Raw genomic sequence first — 22662 nt, 5'->3', positions numbered from 1 at the left:
ACTGGAGATAAAAAGATATTAAATGAAGGCCAGAAGGAGGCCAGTCTGAGTCCAGGGGACCTTCTCCCTCTGCTTGGTCCTGAAGCGTTCCTGCAGGTTCCTGCTGTTGGAGCACACGTGGGCCTGACCGAGCTGCCTGTGGAGACGTCGTGTGCAACGCAATGGAATCGGAGCTTTCCAGTCTCTGGATGTTGCTGGAGCTTTCTGAACAGGGAAGTTTAGGACGACAAATTTGGCAGTAGCTCATGTGTGAGATGAGAGGAAAGTAAGGAGAACAATTAGGAAGCTGTCTGTGTGTGGGCCAGACAGAGATAATAGGCTTTATTAGCCCCATTTTACAGATAAGGAAACTGAGCTTTGGACTGTGGCCAAGCCCAGGCCTGGCAGATTCCAAAACACATGTATTTGGAGGTTGGAACTGTGGAGAACTTACCCTGCTGAGGGATGGCTGACAGAGTCCACTCCAGCAGAGCAGATAGGCAGATTGAAGGCTGAGAAAAGACCAGCTGGATTTGGCAGGAGGAGGTCTGTGGTGGTGTCTCAGAGGGTGCTTTCAGTTGAATGGTGGGGGTGGCAGGCTGCTTTCAAAAGGAATGAAAGCGTGAGTGGGTGGTAATGAAATGGTGGCAGTGAATATAGCCTCCTCATTCAAGAATTCTGGCAGTGAGAGGAAGCAGAAAGAAGCGAGAACAGTTTGAGGAATAGCAGAACAAAGGAGGAACCCCTCATTCCACCCATGGAAAATATATATTATAAAACATGTACAGGTGCCAGGTACTGTGCTAGGCAGCGGCGGGGAACATGATGATAAATAGACTGAATGGGGAGAAACAGAGGATACCCTCAGAATAACTACCTTTAAGGGGAAATCCTTTTATCAGGCAATGTGCCCGGTTACCAAATTTAATATAGTATGGAAGAAAACCAACCTTTTTAATTTCAAACTTCCAGAAGAAAATGACCTGATATTGTCTTTATCTCTGTGTTCTTCCAAAGCACCTTGCATGGCACACTCTCAATAAATGCCTGCTCGATAAAACAACCCATGCATGGGTCCCAGGAGACAAGAGGGAAATCCAAGATGGGGGTAGCTTTGGAAGACAGGCAGGACATGTCCCTTCTGAGACCTGAAGGAGGGGGAGGTGGAGCGGGGGGGACTCGTAGGTCACCAGAAGTCTGGAGGTCTAGATAAAGCTAAACTGTGGATTGCAGCTGCAGCGCTCGTGGCCACAAAAGGTGTATGAGTTGTGACTATGGCCCACAAATGAGAACTGATAAGGAGCAGTTCCTGGGGGCAGATCTGTCATCATCCTGCTTTCAGCAGAGCCAACAGTGGACTCAGAAGTGGGTGGGGTTAAGTTTCAAGACACAGCAGAGTTGAGAGCATCATTGAGAAACCATTCATTCATTTATTCTTATTTTGGAGAGTGGGAAAAATTGTGGAGAAGGAAGAAAATCGTCCCTCTTTAACAACTGGAAATGGAAGCGGAGTCTAAGGCAGATTGGCATGGAAGCCACTATGTGAGGGAGGAGGGAGACGTGGAGCCGGATGACTCCTGAGGAAAGAAGCTGATACGGAGAAAGCGGCCCCTCCCCCGCCTCCCCCCATCTGATTCCACTTCTACTTTTCCACAGGTTTGTGGACCTTCAATTCCTGTGCATTGAACATGGTTGGGCATTAATTTGCAAGTCAAGAATTCCGTGCTGTACATGAAGTTAACCCAGGCTGATATTGGCACTAAAGTGGACATTGGATGGATTCTCTCTTATTTGTTGTTGTACGGTCGCTCAGTCGTGTCCAACTCTTTGTGACCCCAGGAATACAGCACACCAGGCTTCCCTGTTCTTCACTATTTCCTGGAGTTTGCTCAAACTCATGTCCATTGCATCAATGATGCCATCCAACCATCTCATCCTGTGTCATCCCCTTCTCCTCCTGCCCTCAATCTTTCTCAGCATCAGGGATTTTTTCAGTGAGTTGGCTCTTTGATCAGGTGGCCAAAGTATTACAGTGTCAGCTTCAGCATCAGTCCTTCCAATGAACTTTCAGGGTTGATGTCCTTTAGGACTAATTGGTTTGATCTCCTTGCTGTCCAAGGGACTCTCAACAGTCTTCTCCAACACCACAGTTGGAAAGCATCAATTCTTCAGTGCTCAACCTTTTTTATGGTCCAACTCTTACAATTATACACGACTACTGGAAAAACCATAGCTACGACTATATGGACCCTTGTCAGCAAAATAATGTCTGTTTTTTAATACCCTGCCTATTTTTATCATAGCTGTCTTTCTAAGGAGCAAGCATCTTTTAACTTCATGGCTGCAGTCACCATCCGCGGTGATTTTGGGGCCCAAGAAAATAAAGTCTGTTACTGTTTCCATTGTTTCCCATCTATTTGCCATGAAATGATGGGACCAGATACCATGATCTTCATTTTCTGAATGTTGAGTTTTAAGCCAGCATTTTCACTCTCCTCTTTCATCTTCATCAAGAGGTTAAGTTCCTCTTCGCTTTCTGTCATTAGGGAGGTATCATCTGCATATCCGAGGTTATTGACATTTCTCCTGGCAGTCTTGACTCCAGCCTGTGCTTCATTTCTAGAACGTTAGTTCTAGAAGGTCTTCATTTCACGCACTCCACCAGAGCACTTTCATAATCTTAATAAGATACATTTAAATAAGCATTTCCCTAATGTCTGTCTCCTCTGTAAAGGCAGAGATTGTGTTCATCTTGGGCACTGTGATACTCATTTTAGCACAGAATAAGCAATTGATAAACGTTATTTTGTGAGTGAATGAATGAACATGGAGGAACATGTGTGCGTGCTAAATTGCTTAAGTCGAGTCTAGCTCTTTGCAACCCGATGGACCATAGCCTGCCAGGCTCCTCTGTCCACAGGATTCTCCAGGCAGGAACACTGGAGTGCATTGCTGTGCCCTCCTCCGGGGGATCTTCCTGACCTGGGGGCTGGTTCTTACCCTTAGCGCCACCTGAGAAGCCCCGTGGGGGGAACATGAGCCTGACACTATTAAGATCTCCTCCACACCGTAGATTGACTTCTTAGTCCTAACGATCACCCTCTTTTCTAGATCTTGTGATATTTAGCCACAAAGTAAAACAGACTTGTTTGCATTTTAAAACAATGCTATTATTAAGAACTCTTATGACAGTGATAGAGAGTTAAAAGGTTTGCTGGCTGTAGCTGTCCAAACTAAGGGGAAGACATGAGAAAGTAAATCAAATGATTTTGAGTAATTTAGAATAGTGCTCTTGTTTTTCAGTTTCCTTTGGAATTGTTCTATAACAATCGTTTCCATATAACTTTGAAACTTGGTGAGCTCCAACCTCACCTAGAGATCCTTTGAAAAAAAGATCTACTTATATTATAAGACACAATGAGCCTGACATGAAATGCATACTGTAGTATCTAAGAACCCTAGCAAAGGAGATTAGTAACCAAAAAAGCAATTAAGTTTACAGTAAGGTTACAGATACCGTATCTAGTACAACAGCTTGGAAAAGGAAGTAATGCAAAGGTCACATCAACAAGAGAAAAAGTAACACTAAGTAGCGGATTTTTTTAAAGAAACTAAATCCTATATTCCAAAATCTTTCCTTCTCATCTAATAACTACACGTGTTTGGGTGTTTAGAAAAAAACAGGAGAGGAGGACACGGCGTTACTGAAGCTGGTAACTGGTGCAAAAACCAGTGAACCAGCCTGTGAAATTTAAGCATCTGGGGAGTCAGGTTCCCGAGTAGCTTTTTCAGTTTGATCTCAGATCTCACTCTAGTATATCCAGGATTGTAGGATCCCAAGTAGGTTGTACCTGCATGCTTTAGAGGAGCAGAGCTTTACAGTTCAAATAAACACATCCAACTACTCCAACCACTTAAACAACTTAAATACAGAGCTTTTGGAAAAAATCAACAGTGTTTTCAGGACGAGGCAATAATCCTACCTTTTCACATGAAGGTAAAGGTCTCTGCACAAAAGGACAGGGCTATATGACAGATACCAATTATAAATCACCCTTTGTAATTCTGTTTAGTTACATAGCACTGTAGGCCCCAGGATTTACAACGGTTGTGCAGTCCATGAAACTATCTTTAGCCAGAGTTCCTCTTCTGTGTCAGTATTCTATTTTGAACTAACAATGCTCTCAGATGAACCGAAAAGATGTATTTAGCTCCCACCATTACAATTTCTGATCCTCTTTACTTTAGCTCTTTTGAAATAACATGAAAGCTTTGGCTTGCTAATTACTTTTATCCAGCCCATAGAAAAATTAGTTTATCTTCCTGATCAAAGCAAATTAGGCAGATCATGGCTGATTAGAATGCAACATAAAATCGCCATACTTTCTCTTCCATCCGTTTTCTCTCAGAAATAGGGCCTGTGTCAAATATGTAGGTATTTCCCACGGCCAGGCCGGGCTCTGTTACCAACAGGGACTGCAGCTTGGACAATGGTTCTTACACAGACACTAAAGTTCTTTAGTTCAGTCATTGTGTTTGAAAAGAACTAGTCACCCCTTAGCTAGCATTTGATGAAACATCTAGATTTACATATTTCCTTAATTGCATTTTTGAATGTGAGTGAGATTTATCTGACCAGAGTTAAATGCCTCCTTTATTCCCCTTCCTACTCAAGCCAAAATTCAACTCCACGCTCTTAAAGAAAAGTGAGGTGGGGGTGTGTGCATAGGGAATCTTACTCAATTCTGATCTGAATGAATTTTAGGGTTTCCATGAAGTAGGACGAAGGAGTTACATGACCAAAGACAGGAAAGGGAAACTTTTACCTTTCAAAGTGGAGATGTCAATTTCTAAAAGTTTGGCTCTTTCCAAAAACCTATTTTGATTTTTTATAATGAATGTGATTCCTTGTTGCCAAATTCCTCCAGTCAGTAGCTAAAATGCGCCAAAATTATCGTTTGTAATTTCTCACTAAAATTCCTATATGATCATAAAAACTTGAAAGTTGGATTTTATTTTATTTACTATAAATTAACAGTAAATCTTGTATTTAGCTCCATTTAAACCTCCCTCTGCAGCTGCCCATTTGAAAATTAAAATGGTTGCCTTCTTTCACTTCAGTGGACACAATACAAAACATCCATTGAGCTTTCTCTTTATTGCAGCTGCCGATGCCCAGCCGACTTTTAGCAAACCAACCAAGCGGAATCACGATGCAGCTGCAACACTTTATGGTATTTCTGCTGGTTCTCCTTTGAGACTGAAGGTGTTAATTAGGAATCAAAGAACACAACCCTGCCAGCTTTCTTTCACACACCATACCCTGGTCACTGCAGTTTTCAGAAGAAAATAAATCTAATAAAGGGATAAAAATGTTGTTTGTCACACCAGTAAAGTGTACTTAAGACCCTTTGATCAAAAGCTTTTTATGTAGTCTTGTCAGATGGGCTGGAAATATTGTATTTTTCCCTTTTCTCTCTTTTCTTCATGCAGACCTCTCTGAATTTTGAATTTAAGACTGTCTGGAAGAAAAAAAAGGGATAAGTGTGGTTGTATGGAGGATTCTTTATAGGTGATAACTGGTCTCAGAGAGTAGAATCATTTTGCTTCTTAGAAAATTATTCAGAGTCAACAGTCCATCATGTTACAGCTTCTCACAACACTGGGCCTTCTATTAGTGTATTTATGATATTCTAATTATAGGTTCTCATGTTTGCACTTTACATATGCATCTGTCAATGCCCTGTTTAGTGTAATGATTATTACTTATTAGGTGAATCTCAGTGTTTTAGAAGATCTTTTTTTACATCACAGAATTGAGTATTTCATAAGCATATAAACCATGTAGCTATACACATACATATGCATGCAAACACATATAATGTTAGTTCATCAAAGTTTGTCATTTTGTATAGTTTTCCTATGCATCCTGAATATCATGCATTCACATGTAACAGCGTGAAGTCATTACCTTTAATCTTCAGTCAAAGTTAAAAGCTTAAAGTAAGTTTATGAAGTTAGCACTGCTGGGAATTAGTCAAGCCTGCTAGCTCTCTCAGCACGAGGTTTTGCTGCTAGATGCACAAATCATGCCAAAATCCATTAATCCTGCTTGAGAGAGGCAGAAAGAAGGTCTGCTTGTTGATTTAATGTTAATGAAATGAATAGGCTCCTGAGGCTACCTACAGAGGCCCTCTAAACTGTAAAACAAATAAAGTCATTTTAAGTAACGCTCACTGTGGGAGAGTAAACAATGTTCCCAGATTTGCTGCACAAAATGGGCTTGACTGTGGGTATGTAGAAACCTCCCATTTTCTTCAAGACTGGTACACCTGCCCTAGGACAATACCCTCACATGTCAAGCTGATGGACTCAGAATGATCGAACTAGGAGCAAGCTCTGAGCATGTGCGCATTTCTCTTGCTTTACAGATGTGAAAACTGAGTCAGGGAGCTTCTGCCTCTTATGGAGATTCAATGGCTCGTGAGTGGGCTAGCTAGACCTAGACCAGGGGTCCTCAAAATTGACTGCCTGTTGCATTTGCCTTGAGTGAGTAAAAGTGACTCAGTCGTGTCCAAGTCTTGCGACCAACCTCATGGACTGTACTGTACATGGACTGAACTGTACAGGCTCCCCTGTCCATGGGATTCTCTAGTCAAGAATATTGGAGTGGGTTGCCACTTCCTTCACCAGGGGATCTTCCTGACCCAGGAATCAAACCCTTGTCTCCTGCATTGCAGGCGGATTCTTTATGGACTGAGCTATGAGGGAAGCCTAGATTTGCTGCACAAAATGGCTTTGGCTGTGGGTGTGTAGAAACCTCCCATTTGCCTTGGGGAGTGAAAAATCATTCCGATGCCTAGCTTCTTCCCTCAGAGATTCTGATTTAGTTTAGCTTGGTGTGTGAGCTGGGCCTGGAGATAGCTCCCACGAGGTGTCATGTGAAGCTGAGCTGTTGACAAGCTTGAGAACCATGGATCTAGACTTCTAATCTAGAGCACTGCTCCTCTGCATGTTTCAGGGTTTTTTTTCCTTATTTTTAATTAAAGGATAATTACAATATCGTGTTGGTTTCTGCCGTACATCATGGATAAGCCATAGATATACATATGACCCCTCCCTCTAAAGCCTCCCTCCCACGCTCCCAACCCACCCAACCCCTCTAGGTTGTCACGGAACCTGGTTTGGGTTCCCTGAGTCATATAGCACATTCCCACTGGCTCTCTATTTTGCACGCGTTAGTGCGTGTGTTTCTGCGCTGCTCTCTCCATGCATCCTACCCTCCCCCCCACCCCCTCGTTTTCCGTGCGTCTGTCCCCTGTCTGTGTCTTCACTGCTGCACTGCAATAGGCTCATGAGTACCATCTTTTGAGATTTCATCTGTACGCATGAATATGTGATATTTGTTTTCCGCTTTCTGACTTACTTCCCTCTGTATAATAGGCTTTAGGTTCATCTACCTCATTAACACTGACTCAAATGAGTTCCTTTTTTATGGCCGAGTAATATTCCTCTGTATATATGTACCATGGCCTCTTTATCTGTTCATATGTTGATGGATATCTAGGTTGCTTCCATGTCCTAGCTATTTTAAATAGTGCTCCAATGAACATTGGGGTACATGTGTTTTTTCCAATTATGGTTGGCTTTCTTTGGTTTTGCTGCATTGTGATGTTATGATTTCTCAGCTCCTAGCAGTGTGTCAGTTGCCTTCTAGATAGAGTAGATACATGTATTTTGAGATTTGGAGGTTGTTTTCAAAATGAGTGTCCATTGTATAAATGTAGAGATGTGCCCGTGTACGTGTGTGTGTATAGACCCTTGAAGGACTGAACGCTACCCTTTGGCTGAGTCAACCTCACAGTAGAGACAGTAGCCAGGGTCTCTGCAACACTGGGCAGCTTGTCCTCTGGTCTCACTCTCCTTGTGGTCCTGCAATTCACCTCACCTTTGAGTCTCTCTTGCGTGTGCATGTTCAGGAGTTCAGTGGTGTCCGACTCTTTGTGATCCCATGGACTGTAGCCCACCAGGCTGCTTTGTCCATGAGATTTTCCTGGCAATAATACTGGAGTGGGTTGCCATTTCCTTCTCCAGGGGATCCTCCTGACCCAGGGATCAAACCTGTGTCTCTTGTGGCTCCTGCATTAGCAGGCAGATTCTTTACCACTGAACCATTTGGGAACCTCACCACTGTAAAAACTCTTTTCTTATTTGCCACGGTTTCCTCTGGACTGTCATTTTCTTCTTATTCCCCCTCCACCTAAAGAACTTTGCTTTACCTAAGAGATAGACCCTTCTGACATTTCATTTGAAATTGTTCGACTTTTGCTGCCTTCTAATCCCCCTTGGTTTAGTGATTATTTAAACTGCTTAATGAAGCTGGGCTGACGGATCCCACTTCTTCAATCTGTGCTGCTGGATAACACATAAGGTCTGTCTGAAATTTCCTCTTGTATTGGATTCGGGGCTGCAAAATACATCAGTTTCTTACTTTAGTGATTCAGTAGACACTTGAGAATTCCAGAATCGTCTTTTCACATATTGTAAGAGAGAAAAGTATTCCTACAGGGGAGATTTCCCCTTTCAGACCTGCTCTCTTAATTTCACTGGTCAGGGGTAAAGCCTTGCTCTTTCTGCAGAGGGGTGCCGAGCATCTGGAGAGATGGAGACATGGGCTCATCCAGCAGAGTTAAAGACTCTCTGGTCCAGTAACCTCCCACCCATTGCCCATCTCCCCTCTCTGCTGGGGATCACTGGGCCTAATTCCAGAGGCCTCCTGCTTAAATACAAGCTTGGTGGTGCTCTGACCCCTTATTTAACCTGAGTCCCTCCCCCACTCCCAGATTCACGTCACTGGTATCCAAGAGTCCCCAGGAAATAATTTTAGTCTCATTGTCATCACTGACTGCAAAGATCCTTCCTGTAATTAATTGCACTGAACCAATTGCTTCTTCACCAAAGACAGCTACTGAAATTCCTCATGAAAGTTCAACTCTTTTGAAGATAATTTCAGGTAGACATAAGCATATTCCTTAAATCAGCTTTTATCTCCTTAGAGTAGAATTATTTTTTCAGTTGTTAATATTAAAAAACACATCTGTTGTGTTGACAATTTGTTTTTTCCCTGAGTGCGTCTTTGGCTCTGAGGAAAGGCTGGGCTCCCCTCTCCTCCAAGTCCCCTGCATCCATCATCTCTCCCCTTCTGCCACAGCAAGACCACTGCTGGGATGTGAGCTTCTGAATGTCCAAGAAGTTATCAAACTCAATTTTCCCCACATACTCAGGGAAAATTGTGAGGATGGGTGACAAGAAGGAAGAGGATAAAAGCAACTCAAATCCAGGACCACAAATTGTGGGCCATCCATGACATCGTGTTGGAGAAGTGCACCCCTCACACTGGGCCATGTGCTCACAGTCTGTGATGAAGCCTGCACTCAATGGCCCACCCGGAGGCTCCTGCAGGGTCTACAACACTCACACACCCGTGAAAATAGGAACACCATGCAATACACGGAATCTTTTATCTATTTGATACAAAAAATCGGAGCTGAAAGTTAGTATCTTTTTACTTGGGGACTTTCCTGGTGGTCCAGCGGCTCAGACTCAAAGCTCCCAGTGCGGGGGCGGGATTCAATCCACGGTCAGGGAACCAGATCTCACATGCTGCCAACTGAAGATCGCGAATACTGCACCTAAGACTTGGCATAGCCAAATACATAAATACATACATACATGGAAATCTTTTTACCTGAACAGGTAGTGGGTGATGTCTTACTCATTTCAAGCTTCCCCTGCTCTTGTACCTAGTAAGCACCTTGTTCTTTTGTTTTTAACATTTAAAAATATTGTTTAATGAAAACTGCAGTTACACTTGTAACATTTTAGGCCCATGGACAGCTATTTTTTTGAGGTGGATAACAGTAAGAGGTGACACTGCATATTTGAAAAAGGTGGGTTTAGTGTTATACCAACTGTACCACCATGACCAACAAAACCAACAGCACTTAATGTTTTATGCGTGGGCCACATGGGAGGTATGATGGAAAATTTTTTACATCTGTTAGTTTACCAGCTGTCACAACAATTCAGTGAGGTAAATGCCATTATTGTTGCCATTTTACAGATGAGAAAACTGAGATCCGGAGTAAGCTGCTCACGTTATTCAAGACGAGGCTGTGAGCTTTGTCAAAAGATGTTCTAATTTCTAAAATAGGGATATTCATAACTTTTATGAGACTCATATGAAAACACAGGCAGTAAGAGTGTTAAAAAGCACTGCAAAAAACATTTTATTCATTCAGCTGTGCCAGGGCTTAGTTGCAGCACTTGGGACCTTCCATCCTCGCTGTGGCAGGTGGACTCTTTAGCTGTAACATGTGGGGTCCTGACCAGGGACCGAACCCAGGCTCCCTACACTGGGGGCCTGGAGTCCCAGCCACTGGGTCACCAGGGAAGTCTCCCCTAAAGAGCACGTTCTGATTTTTTTTTTTTTTTTTTTCTGTCTTGGGAATTTACAAACAAGGCAGCCTGCCAAGTTTAGAGGGAAGTATTTCTTGGTCACCACATTATAAGATTATACAGGAGATTCTATCAGCTCATCTCCCTGTTACACATTTGGCGGCACCTTATATCTTAGGCATGGATGACAGACAAGCCTTATGCAGTGTTTAAGGGAATAGGGTGGGTCCCCTAAAGAGAGAAAACTGGGCCGACTCTCCCTCAAGTGCGCCGCAGCTGCAGCCGCTTCTGAAGCTGACCAGGTACAGGCGTGCAGGGGCAAAAGGGTTTGGAGATGTAGGTTTTCATGTTATTCAGGTATGGTGTTGCCCTTAGACCTCAAGATGACTGCTAGCAAAAGACAGCTTGTCATTCACGGTTGCCAGGCTTCCCCCCGTGGCTCAGGGGCAAAGAATCCGCCTGCAGTGTAGGAGACACAGGAGATGTGTGTTTGATCCTTGGGTCGGGAAGATCCCCTGGAGGAGGACATGGCAACCCACTCCAATTCTTGCCTGGGGAATCCCATGGACAGAGGAGCCTAGCGGGCTGCAGTCCATAGCATCGCAAAGAGTCAGACACGACTGAAGCAACTTAGCATGCACGTTGCTAAGAGCAGGCAGACGTATCGGGTCAGGACCACATGGGTGATAGAAGGAGAGGGAAGAAAGCAGGGGCTAGAGCCTTTATCGTGGTTCCCATGGGAAGAATGAGCAGGATAAGCAGACTTGAAATCAGCTAGTTTGCATAATATCATCAGGCTCAAGGTGTAGCTGTGGCCCCGAGTTATCTGGTACCTGGCCCAGGGGGGATTAGCGCAGGAAATATTGACCTAGAGGGTAAAATCCCTGCAAGAGCCTGATAAAGAAGGTGGTGGGGTGTGGGCTTGTGTTGCTTGGTTTGCACATGAAAGGCACACTTACAGGGGAGTTGCTGCTGCTATCTCCAGGATTAGATAGCCCTTCTGTCCCTCCTGGGTATGCAAGGGCCCAAGATAACAAAGCATCATAAAATACAGAAAATGAAAACCATGGTTGGTACATAGAGATTCTGTGTTCTAATCCAGGGAGACTCCTTTCTTCTTTGCTCTAAGAGAATCAAGGGGTATATGGAGTCCAGTAGTGAGAAAAGATCGAGCACGGTAATCATGAGAGATGTGTGCTGGGACAGGGCTGGGCTCAGCATGATGTGGAAGCACCAGGGACTGGCGGGTCACGGAAAACTCTCTAGAGGAGGTGATGCTTAAACTGAATATGGGAAGACTCACAGAAGCTGTGAAGATGAAGAAGAAGAAAGGCATTCCAAGCAGAGACAGACACATCTGAGAAGCTGGAGGCCTGAAACAGGGAAACGACAGGATGTAGTTGGATATGGCTGGAGACCGGAGGACATGGGACTGAGAAGGGGAGGGCTGACAACAGAGTCTGTCGGTGGGGGATGAGGCGCGACACGGTGATTCTGTAGGTTAAACTAAGGAGTTAAAGTTTACTGTGAAAGCCACGGGAAACCACTAAAGGACTGGAAGGGGGACATGAACAGACTTGCCTCCTGGACAAACTCATGGGGTGGCAGGGAGTGCGTGTGTGTTGTGGGGCTCTATGCAAACCAACACTGGAGACTGCAACAGTTATCCACACAAAAAATCAGGAGAACCTGAATTTTAGGGCTAGAGGAGAAAGGGAACAGGCACAACAGATACGAAGGTAACCTGAATTTGGTCAAATTAAAATCCCAAGTGAAATTTAAATGACAATAAAGACGTGCTTACTGACCATGAACTGAAACTTGGGACATTGTTTATTCCTCAAATTAAACCTGATTGTTTCTCTCTGCCATACAGATTTTTAGGTGAGAGAGGACTTCATCTGTATCTGCAATGGAACAAAATCTTATTGGGTTAAGATTCAAGCACACACCTAGAAATGAACATGTATCATGCATAAACAACAGGATACTTGGCAACATCTAGAGAACTAATGGAGTATTTAGAATTCACCTGGGTATCTGGTGTTGGCGCAAAAATGTGAAAAAAAGAATCATTCAACTGAAGTTTCTGGGAGACTTGGGTTCCAATCCCGTCTTCACCACCTATGTGATTTGGGGCATGTTGTTTACCTCTTATGAACATGAATTTCATCATCTGTGGAAATGAAGGTTTTGGATTAGGGCAACTCTAAGGTCCTATGGTTTTTCCAGTAGTCATGTATGGATGTGAGAGTTGGACTGTGAAGAAAGCTGAGCACCGAAGAATTGATGCTTTTGAACTGTGGTGTTGGAAAAGACTCTTGAGAGTCCCTTGGACTGCAAGGAGATCCAACCAGTCCATTCTAAAGGAGATCAGTCCTGGGTGTTCTTTGGAAGGAGTGATGCTAAAGCTGAAACTCCAGTACTTTGGCCACCTCATGCGAAGAGGTGACTCATTGGAAAAGACTCTGATGCTGGGAGGGATTGGGGGCAGGTGGAGAAGGGGACGACAGAGGATGAGATGGCTGGATGGCATCACCGACTCGATGAACGTGGATTTGAGTGAACTCCGGGAGTTGGTGATGGACAGGGAGGCCTGGCATGCTGCAATTCATGGGGTTGCAAAGAGTCAGACACAACTGAGCGAATGAACTGAACTAAACTGAAGGTCTTTTCTATTCTAAAGCCTATGGTTAGATACAGCTTTTGACTCTTCAAAAACCTCTGCAATCCATCCAAGTGATTTTAATTCTGTTTATTTGGGCAATTAGGGTAATACTCTAGCAATCATGATTAAATTTCAATTTTGCACTATGTAATGTGACCTTAGGTATACAGCTTAGTAATTCTGGTAATTTTGGATAAAAGATTAATCCTTTTAGTTCTTTACAGTAGAACTTACTCTAAATGTAGTTAGCTATTCGCTCAACCTCTGAATTAATTTTACCGTACTTAATATAAATCTCCACAAATCAGCCTTTCTTTTCCCTTTATACAATTAACTGTGTTCTGAGGAGTTCCTACTGCTAAGGCAAAGGGGGCTTCAAATTACTATGTAATAGTTATTTGGGACCAGACTGTATCCATCTGACACTTCTCACTGTTACAAGACCCTGGGGCAGTGGACATTATGCTCAAGGCCAGCAGCTTCAGGGTGGAAGGTGGATCCTGTCAGTTAATCATGTTGCTAAAACTTGAGATCTTCAAATGAGATTGGCTTACACCCTGGGAGAATCTGGTTCAACTGGGATTTCCTTTTGTTACTCGAGCTTGAAGACTCAGTGAAAAAAAGATCTTGAACTTCCTCCTGGACTCCACTGCACAGAGCCCCAGAGAACAACAGCTGCTGGGGTATGAGGGCTTCAGTGAGTTCAGGTCTCCCACCAAAGCGACAGTAATGTGGCTTCCTCAATTTAAAATCAAAGACCCCAATTTTGGTGTGCTTAGGGTTGATAACTTTAATCCCTGTGATTCTTCTTTCTAAACTTCCCGTCATCTTGTAGATTGCAGTCCTGGCAGGGGACAGTGTCTGCATTAAGGGAGACGTGTCCGTCAGTCCTCCTCTGATACTGTCTGATACAGAGGGATGGAGAAGCATCAAGAGAAACCCAAGGGAAGGGTACCATCCGAGGCTGAATGTCTGTTTAGGGCTTGCCGTCTCTCTCTGTTCTGTCTGGGTAGTTTCTTCGAGTGGCCGATTTCCCCACTTATTTTTCCATCTCACTTGCTATTTTTTTTTGGTTTTACTCTATTGGGCAGTTAACACCGCTAATTATAGAGTACATCTATGGTGAAATGCAGGCAGGTCTAAGGGTCCCTTCAGGACAGGAAATAAGAAGAGAAAATAAAGAGGGAGATTTCTTCTTTCAGTCTTTACTAGAAGACTCCAAACTCATCCTGTAGAGTCATTCAACACTCACAGGGAAATAATGCTTATTGTGAAAACCTTAATTAATACACATTAAGGAATGTAGCTCCTTCCATGGAAATTTTTATTTGGTTTTTATAGCTAAATAATCTTTTATGTATGTAAAGAGTGAAAGGCTATTTTCATGCTGATAGATTTAAAGACCAGTGGATTATGTAACAGAGTTCCTTCAAGTAAGTGCCTCACAAGAAAATTTATAACCGAAATCCTTTAAGCGCCATGTGGTGTTTTGTGTGTCGAACCCAATAAACTCATTAAAATAACACTGGGTAAACCCAAACGTAACACAATGAAAGTTCTAACACAGCCCACATTAACCAGCCGACTTTAAAATAATATCTTTGTTATGTGCTAAGGTTAAAAATTCAGCAAATTCTTTATATTTTTTCCACTTGAGATCATGTGTGGTTTTGTACTTTCCTGAGAAGTACACTTTTGTGGCTTTTTTGATCAAAGGAAGGTTATTTTTGCAGAGACATCTTTTGTAGAGGTCCCTGTTCTACTTAATCAAGGTTTCAAAAAAAAAAAAAGGAGCACAAGAATATTTACTAGTTTTTTTTTTTTTTAGTGAAACAAAAATTCTTAGATTCTCTTCTTAATGTGGACTTTGGAAAGGAAAGCATGCATGTAAGGTTAGTCATCATTTGGTGTGTATGTGAGAGAGACAGACAGACAGAGAGAGGACGGAAGAGGTGGAGGAGAAAATAAAGGAATTTGGCTGCAAAACTGAGTAACAGTTTGAAACACTTGGCTTCCAGTAGTGAAAGATGAGCAACACTGGGGAAAAGGCTGGACTAACAAGGGACCACTTGAGGAAAGCTTAATCCCAGCTGGCAGGCTGATGAGCAAGGTCAGCTCGGTGCACGCGTTCTCAGCTGGAGCTGGGCTCCCAGTGCCAGGACAATTGTCTTCTGCATTTCAGCTTCTGAAGCGAACTGAAGGTGCCTTCACAGGCAGCTCCTCGTCTCTCCCCTGAAAAGGGCTGGCCCTCCACTGCCAGGCCATGTCAGTGTGTATCATTTCCACCCATTCCACCGAGCAAGTGGCACAAAGGAAACTGTTTCTTCCTGGAGTGTTGCTGTGTGTGTGTGTGTGTGTGTGTGTAACATGCATGTGAGATGGCTTTCTTTCTCCTTGACCATTACAGTCTCTGTTAGAAGGTGAAGCCAAACTCCTGTAGTAAAGAAGGACAAAATGAACATGGAAAAATGTGCATATGTTAAAAATGAGACACTTGACAATTAGGGATTGCTGAATAAATGTTTACACATACATTCTTTTTCATATTCTTTTCCATTATGGTTTATTACAAGATACTGAATATAGCTCCCATTCTATTCAGTAGGATCTTGTTGCTTACCTATCTCATATATAGTAGTTTGTATCTGCTATAATTTTAAAATTATTATTGTTCATAGAAAACTGAAGTCAAGCATACTATTGTAAGAGTTTTTAGAGACTGCATCTCAAAGTAACCTAAATTTTCTAAACATCAGTTCTTAGTTGAGGAGATGCTCTTTATGCTGAATATGCTTTATAATTAATTGGTCAACTATTGGTTTTTCATGTCGATTTTGTAATATAATAAATGATTAACACATAGGTTTATAGCAGCAAATGAATGGAAGGACTGAAGAAACTAAATGGATAGTTCAGTTCTTCTTTGTTTGAAGGAAGGGACTTTTCTCTGTCTTATCCAGATTTTTAATTTACACAGAAGTCTGTCTCACTGGCTTAATTGTTAAACCATGCAGAGTTTACATAGTGATTGGTAAGTAGATAAAACCTTGAAATAATTCTCTATTCTGAACCAAATAAATGATGTGTCAATTCATCTTATCTTACCAGTTTTGAAGGTAAACACAAACTTAAATAAAATTGGCCTATTAAGAAAGTTCATGTCTCTTTTTAAAAAATTAATTTTGATTGGAGTACAGTTGCTTTGCAATATTGTGTTAGTTCCTACCGTACAGCAAAGTGAATCAGCTCTATGGATACACCTCTCTCACATCTCTCGGAATTGAGATATAGTTTCAAAGAAGTTAGCTACTTTATTTGATGCACAGATCTGGTAAAAAAAGAGTTTCATTTTCAACTTGGAAGTTATTAGTCAGTTGATCACTCTTTATAATACTTGGGCACCACCACCATTTATCTTTGACTTGGAGATCAGAGAAATAGGTTCTGTGGATATAGGAAAAGGTAGCTACTAAACTTAATATATTGGCCCTAAGCTATATAATATTATTCTCATCTTATCAAAAACCAAAGACTACATTTCCTAGGATTCCTTGAAGAAATATTTCTCATATGGGGGCTTCATAAGTTATGTTCCTAAGAAGAAAAATGTGCCAAAGCATTTCAGCACTAATTACAATTACTGTGAGGCATAACTACACATTAGAAGGCTGGTTCCCTTGTTTTTTGATAAAAGACAATTTCAAAGAGGCCCTAAAACATTTTGAGCCTTGGAAACAGTCTTGCAATAAGCTAACAGGCCACTCAAGACAGGTATGAGAATAGTATCCGTGTCAGAAGGTTGTTGAGGGGCATGGGATTGAGTAAAGTAGCCCCATAATGCCGGGCACTCAGAAAGAATAATATAAATGTCAGCTGTTATAATTATTGTTATTACAATAATAAAGTAATTTAGACATGTAAATTCTGGTCTGTCTGTTAAACAACTCGTAGCATCATTTAAGATAAGTACAATTTAACTATATTTCCAATGGGGCTGAGCTGTAATTGTGGGATACCAGCAGATTTGTGTTTTTCTGTTACTTGCAGACAAGTAATTATCATCTTTCTCTGAGCCCTTTTAGCCATTAGGATTTCAGCAGCTGGTTCAGCCAATTCTATTCAATTCAACATTACAAGTATTTACTGAGCATCCCTTAATTGCCAGGTACTGGTCTGAGCACTTGGGAAATAAAGTGAAAAATTTCCTAGCCTGGAGGAGCTCACAGTCTAGGGAGGAAGATAAACCCTGAAGTTAAGAGAGCCCATCATTACCTCCTGAAGAATTAATCCATCCAATTTTAAGGAAGATGGTTTCATGGACAATGGATGGTTCTTTTGCATATGTTCAAAGTAAATTCCAGCTTCCCTGACCCATATTAAACATTGAGATTTAAATATTGAATAGATAAAACCTTGAAATAATTCTCCATTCTGAATCAAATAATGTGTCAGTTCATCTTATCAAATAAATGATGTGTCAATTCACCTTAAATATTGAGAACGAGGATATGAGAAAGGACTCCTGCTTCCAAAGCATCTTAAAAATATTTAGTTAACCCAGGGTGTGGTTAATGGATGCTAGATAGACTTACTATGGCTTAGACTTACTATAGACTTATGGCTTATGACTTACTATAGACTTACATATCATGATTGGATACAAATATTGAATCATTATGTTGTACACTTGACACTAATGTTATAGATCAATTATATCTCAATTAAAATTAAAGGTTTTTTAATTAAAAGAATTAACCTTCTAATTCGAACACCCTGTTAACCATCTTTTACTATTACTACTAGATAACATTCCATTTTTTTGAAATCAAATGATTAACATTCTTCTACCTACTACTTTCAAATAAGACATTTCCACTGGACTCAGTGCAAAAAAAAAAAAAAAATTAACTTGAAGAAGTGGGAAAAAATGCCAGAGATTTCAAGAATGAACCTGCTTCCTACTATGTCATTTATGGAGAAACAAAATAATTTTGCATTATGAAGACATTTATGAAACATTCCACCGTATAGCCTACGCAGTGTCTCCTTTTCTCATAGCTAAGGAATTCCATGGGTGAAACTGAACATGTAGTTGGTATCTATGACGACTGAATAAAACTGTGGATTGAAGCTGATAGAATCTGGGAATCAAAGAGTTGTAGTAGGTTGGAATTCATGGGTAATTTAACAAATGAAATCCTAAGATACATAAAAAATAGCAATAGGACTAAATTACCAGCTTGTTATTTTTGATAAGTAATCTATCAGCAGTGCCTCTAATGCCAGTCTGATTCATCGTTCTACTACAAAATGAGACTGTATAAAGTGAAACATTGCAACAGGAGTGAGGACGTTGAATCTCAGAGGAAGGAATTTGCCTTCTCATGAAGAATTCAATTTACCAGAAATACCCATTTGTGGGGGTGTTCACAAGGAAATGTTCCATTTAGCATTATTCTAAATTTATATAAATAAGTGAATAAAACCAAAAGAATTACTTGACAAAATTGCTCAATGCAGTGCTCACTACTGTTTTTCATTTCTAACTTACGGTATATGATTTGGTTTAATGGGAAACATACTTAAATTTATAGCTAAAACTACTTCCATGTATAAATTCAATAGAAGAAATATAAAAATGTTTTATTAAAGTAAGTAGATATTAGGTGCCAGTTGTAAAACTGTAAATATTCTGCAATGTCTTTAATTTTATGACCTAATTGTTTACTTGGATATTATGTCTATACCTTTGACAGTTACATGCTTTGGAAATTAAAAACTATCAAACAGTTCAAAACTTGACTTTGAGAAATTACAGACTAGTTTTGTGTTTCTAAGCTTTTTCAAGCACATCCAAGTAGGAACGGTTTCATTATTAAAATATGCTGCTCCTGCTCAGTTGCTTTAGTCGTGTCGTGGGACCCCATGGACTGCAGCCTACCAGGCTTCTCCGTCCACGGGATTCTCCAGGCAAGAATACTGGAGTGGGTTGCCATTTCCTTCTCCATATTAAAATATACATTAAAAAAAAATAAAATAAAATATACATTTATTTAATTACAAAGGTTAGTTTTTGATTCCAGTTTTCTATTAATAACTCATTTGTGATGGCCACTTCTGTTGCTGATCAGAATTCCACCTTTACTTTGAAGAAAACATGTAAAGAGAGAAAAGATTGAAGATCCGATAGAAGATTATGCTAATTATATGTAAAAATTTATTATTGTTACACAAACTTTGTCATGTATGTGTTGAACACAGTAAAATATTTTTTGTAAATCTATACCATTAAGATTGCTTGAATTAGAAACACTATCTCAAAAAAAAAAAAAATTCACTCAGACTAACTCAGTCAATTAGTTTCAATAATTATCCCCCATAACAAAAACACTACTAGGAAAACCCAGACATCCTTGAGAAAAAGAAAGAATATTAAAATGCAGAAAAGTAACTGATATCATTATATTTTAAATGAATTTTGCAAGTAGGTTTTAGAGCACACTATAGTTTGCAACTGACCTAAATTTTAAGACTGTTGTAACAATTAAGGCTTTTGCAACCATCTCTAAAGTACAAAAATTTCCTTCATTTAAAATAGTTTTCTTTGCTTGAAGGGAAGTAGAAACATATTAAACAATTTTCACGGAAGATTCTGAAAAGGTTCTTTAAATTTAAAGTGTATCTTAAATGCTTTCAATACATGTATGACACTAGGGCCGTCGCTAATTAGTTATAACCGAGGTTTTTGATTGTTTTTTATTAAACCTAGTTTTATCAATTGTGTAAAATTAAATTTTGTTAGAAAGTTACATATAGAAAAGTAACCAAATTGATAAAATTAAAAAAAAAATTCTTTCTTCTGATAACTTTGTTTCGTGTGACATGTATTTGCCTGTGGCTGAAATGTTCATGTTTTTAAGCAATTGCAGGAAAAAACTGAGTTTTCATTTAAAAATAAAATGACTGTTCTAGATGAATAAAGAAAAGTATATTTACTATATTAGGAAGTTCATTAGGATTTAGTTTTCTATTTGGATACTACACTAACTGGATGAAAGATACATCAAAGCAGCACACAGAGCTTACTTCTAAGACCCTATTAGCACAAATGTCCAATTTGATGCATTAAAACAACTCATCTATAAGATTAGATGCTAGAACTACTTCATTTCTGACAGATCACTACTGGTAGGTTGAGATGTATTAAACACTGGAAACAGTTATTGTCTGTTTTTATGTCTTAATCTTGGTGTGTTCCTTATTTTCTGCTGGGTGAACATAATTAGTGGGAGAGAGAATAAGAGAGAGAGGTTAAGGTTGAAAATTACCAGTGCTTCTACCACGCATGTTCAGTGGTCCAATTACAGATCCACTGGAGAATGCAGTTCAGTAAGAAAAGAGAGTTAATATTAATGTTTGGACTGGCTTAACGTTTAGCTTTTCTAGGGAAGAAAGATTATAAAACTGTACAAAAATAACTCTAACCTCCTATAAAGAGGTTTAGGAAACTTTCCTTACCTACAGGTTGGACTAGCCAGTTATCAGATTGTGGCAAATCTATTTGCCAAATGTGTACAGCTGCAACTTGCTGTTTGAAGAAAATGGAATGCTTGTTCTCTTCTAGGGAGGGGAGGAAGATTAAGAGATAACATTTTGACTCAAAGAAATGGTGATAACTTAGTACAAACAATAAGAGATAGAAGTATGGCCTCTCATTCACATTAGTCTTTGCACACAGTAACTTTCTCATCAAAGCTTCATTACCACTGGGCCCGCCGTGGAGCCGGGCTATAACTTCATGTTCCTTTTCAAGAGCAAAAAGAAGTTATCTCCTAAAATAATATAACCAGTAAAATACAAGCTTATTTATTCAGATATGAATAAATAAAGATTTCTCTTTGGGTGTGAGTGCACAAGCAAAGGAGAAATGGTTACTTAATGCTAGGTGTAACCAAGAGAGGGCACCGTCTGCCCTTCATGTCAGCAGAGTTCCTGAGGTTGTCAAAACAAACCCCTCAAACCCCAAACCCCTCAAGCCACTAAGGCAGAGCATCCAGTGGCCTCTGGCATTTTGTCTTAGATAAGGAGACCAGATTCTAAAACTGCTCATTATGGACAACATCAGTCTGGTTATTTACTTCAGGGTTGATTTCTACATTTAGCCCTCACATTCCCTGAAAAGTTAACCATTAGATACAAGTATTTGGCATTCACTGTGACACTTTTCACAGACACGCTGGGTTTTAATATTATATAGAACACTGAGAAATTTCATTTTAGGCCAGATACAGGTTGTCATCAAACAGCACAAGAAAAAGCTGACAATTAACTTCCTAATGGTATCTTAACTCTGAGGGATTATCTATAATGATAGCAAGATAGGAAACAGTGGCAGTCAGATCTCCCCAGCACATGGAGGAAGCAGTTAAATGCATTTGAGGTATGTGGGAAATGACTGGAAGCAGTATTCCCTAACCCTAATGCCAGCTTTTAGTAACAGAAGCCCAACAAATGAGTGAGAGGGAAAAAAAAAGTCCTGATATTTATTTTCTCTATGCTTAAGGAGTTTTCTAACAACTGTATGATTTAAACAGTTAAGAGTTTGGGGGGATCGCACACCTCCCTTGTATTTAACCAATTTCTTCAGGGTGACAGGCAAGAGCAGTTCTAGGCTCTTGAATGCGACTGCCAACCACTAACAGAAACGCCCCATGCAGAAGAATACGTGATTCTTGAAACACTAAACTTAGCAGTTAAATCCAGACTGGAGCTAAGTAGTACAGACTACTTTGTAGTACCGAGAGCTGTTTAGGAGGAGGAAATGTGAGTTCTTAAGAGAAGGATCACTTAGGGGAGTGGATTTCCATTGCTGTGGAAATATCACTGCATCATGCGATGAGTGCCTCTGAAGGGAAACCTTGTGGGGAAATAGATTAATTCCATAATCTTTTCAGATAAGGAAAGCAGCCAAAATAGTTTTATGGTAGGTGAGGAGGGGAACTGCCATCTACTAATACTAAAATCTAGCAGGATAATCCCTCCCTTTCAACACAAAATCAAAGCAAGCAAAAAAGAATTTTTTTTTCTTCCTCACTCTGTCTCTAGAAAAAGAATCACTATCTAGTGTAAAGCGTTGTGCAAGCCTCTTCATGTTTCTTCCCTCCAGAAAACAACTAAACAGAGGAAAGACCAAGTTCACAAACATTCCAGTTTGCTCCTGCCAAGGTACATCAGAGAAGCCGAAACTGGGATTGCCAGGGTTTGGGGTGGGTTCACCGGCGTGCCTGGGGTTAAAACCCAGACGTGTAACCTTGCGGTCACGAGTGCCTCTTTTCCCGAGTGGTCCCTTTTCCTTCGGGTCTCTCTGCCTGAAGGCAGCGAGCCTCAGATGGGGAGATGGACAGTTATCGCCTCGGTTCCCAAGAATCGGGGTCCCCTTGGGTCACCTCATCCACCCAGCCACCTGTTACCCTCCAGGCCTGGATTTTCCGGAGACAAAATTAAGAAACGAGCCGCTGCCTCGTCTCCGCAACTGGGGCTTTGGATCTGTGATGGGG

The 22662-nt window shown here is 40.8% G+C and overlaps 1 protein-coding gene across 1 annotated transcript in view; it reads right to left on the bottom strand.

Annotated features, from left to right (window-relative positions):
- Positions 1–22662, bottom strand: part of LOC104988022 (leucine-rich repeat-containing G-protein coupled receptor 5-like) — a 114220-nt gene that overhangs the window by 90397 nt on the left and 1161 nt on the right. The window lies entirely within an intron of this gene.

This window comes from Bison bison, unplaced genomic scaffold (genome assembly GCF_000754665.1).
Source record: "Bison bison bison isolate TAMUID 2011002044 unplaced genomic scaffold, Bison_UMD1.0 scf7180017864113, whole genome shotgun sequence".
Classification (NCBI taxonomy): domain Eukaryota; kingdom Metazoa; phylum Chordata; class Mammalia; order Artiodactyla; family Bovidae; genus Bison; species Bison bison.
Note: the sequence above shows the minus strand (reverse complement) of the source record. Positions and strands in the feature narration are given on the sequence as shown.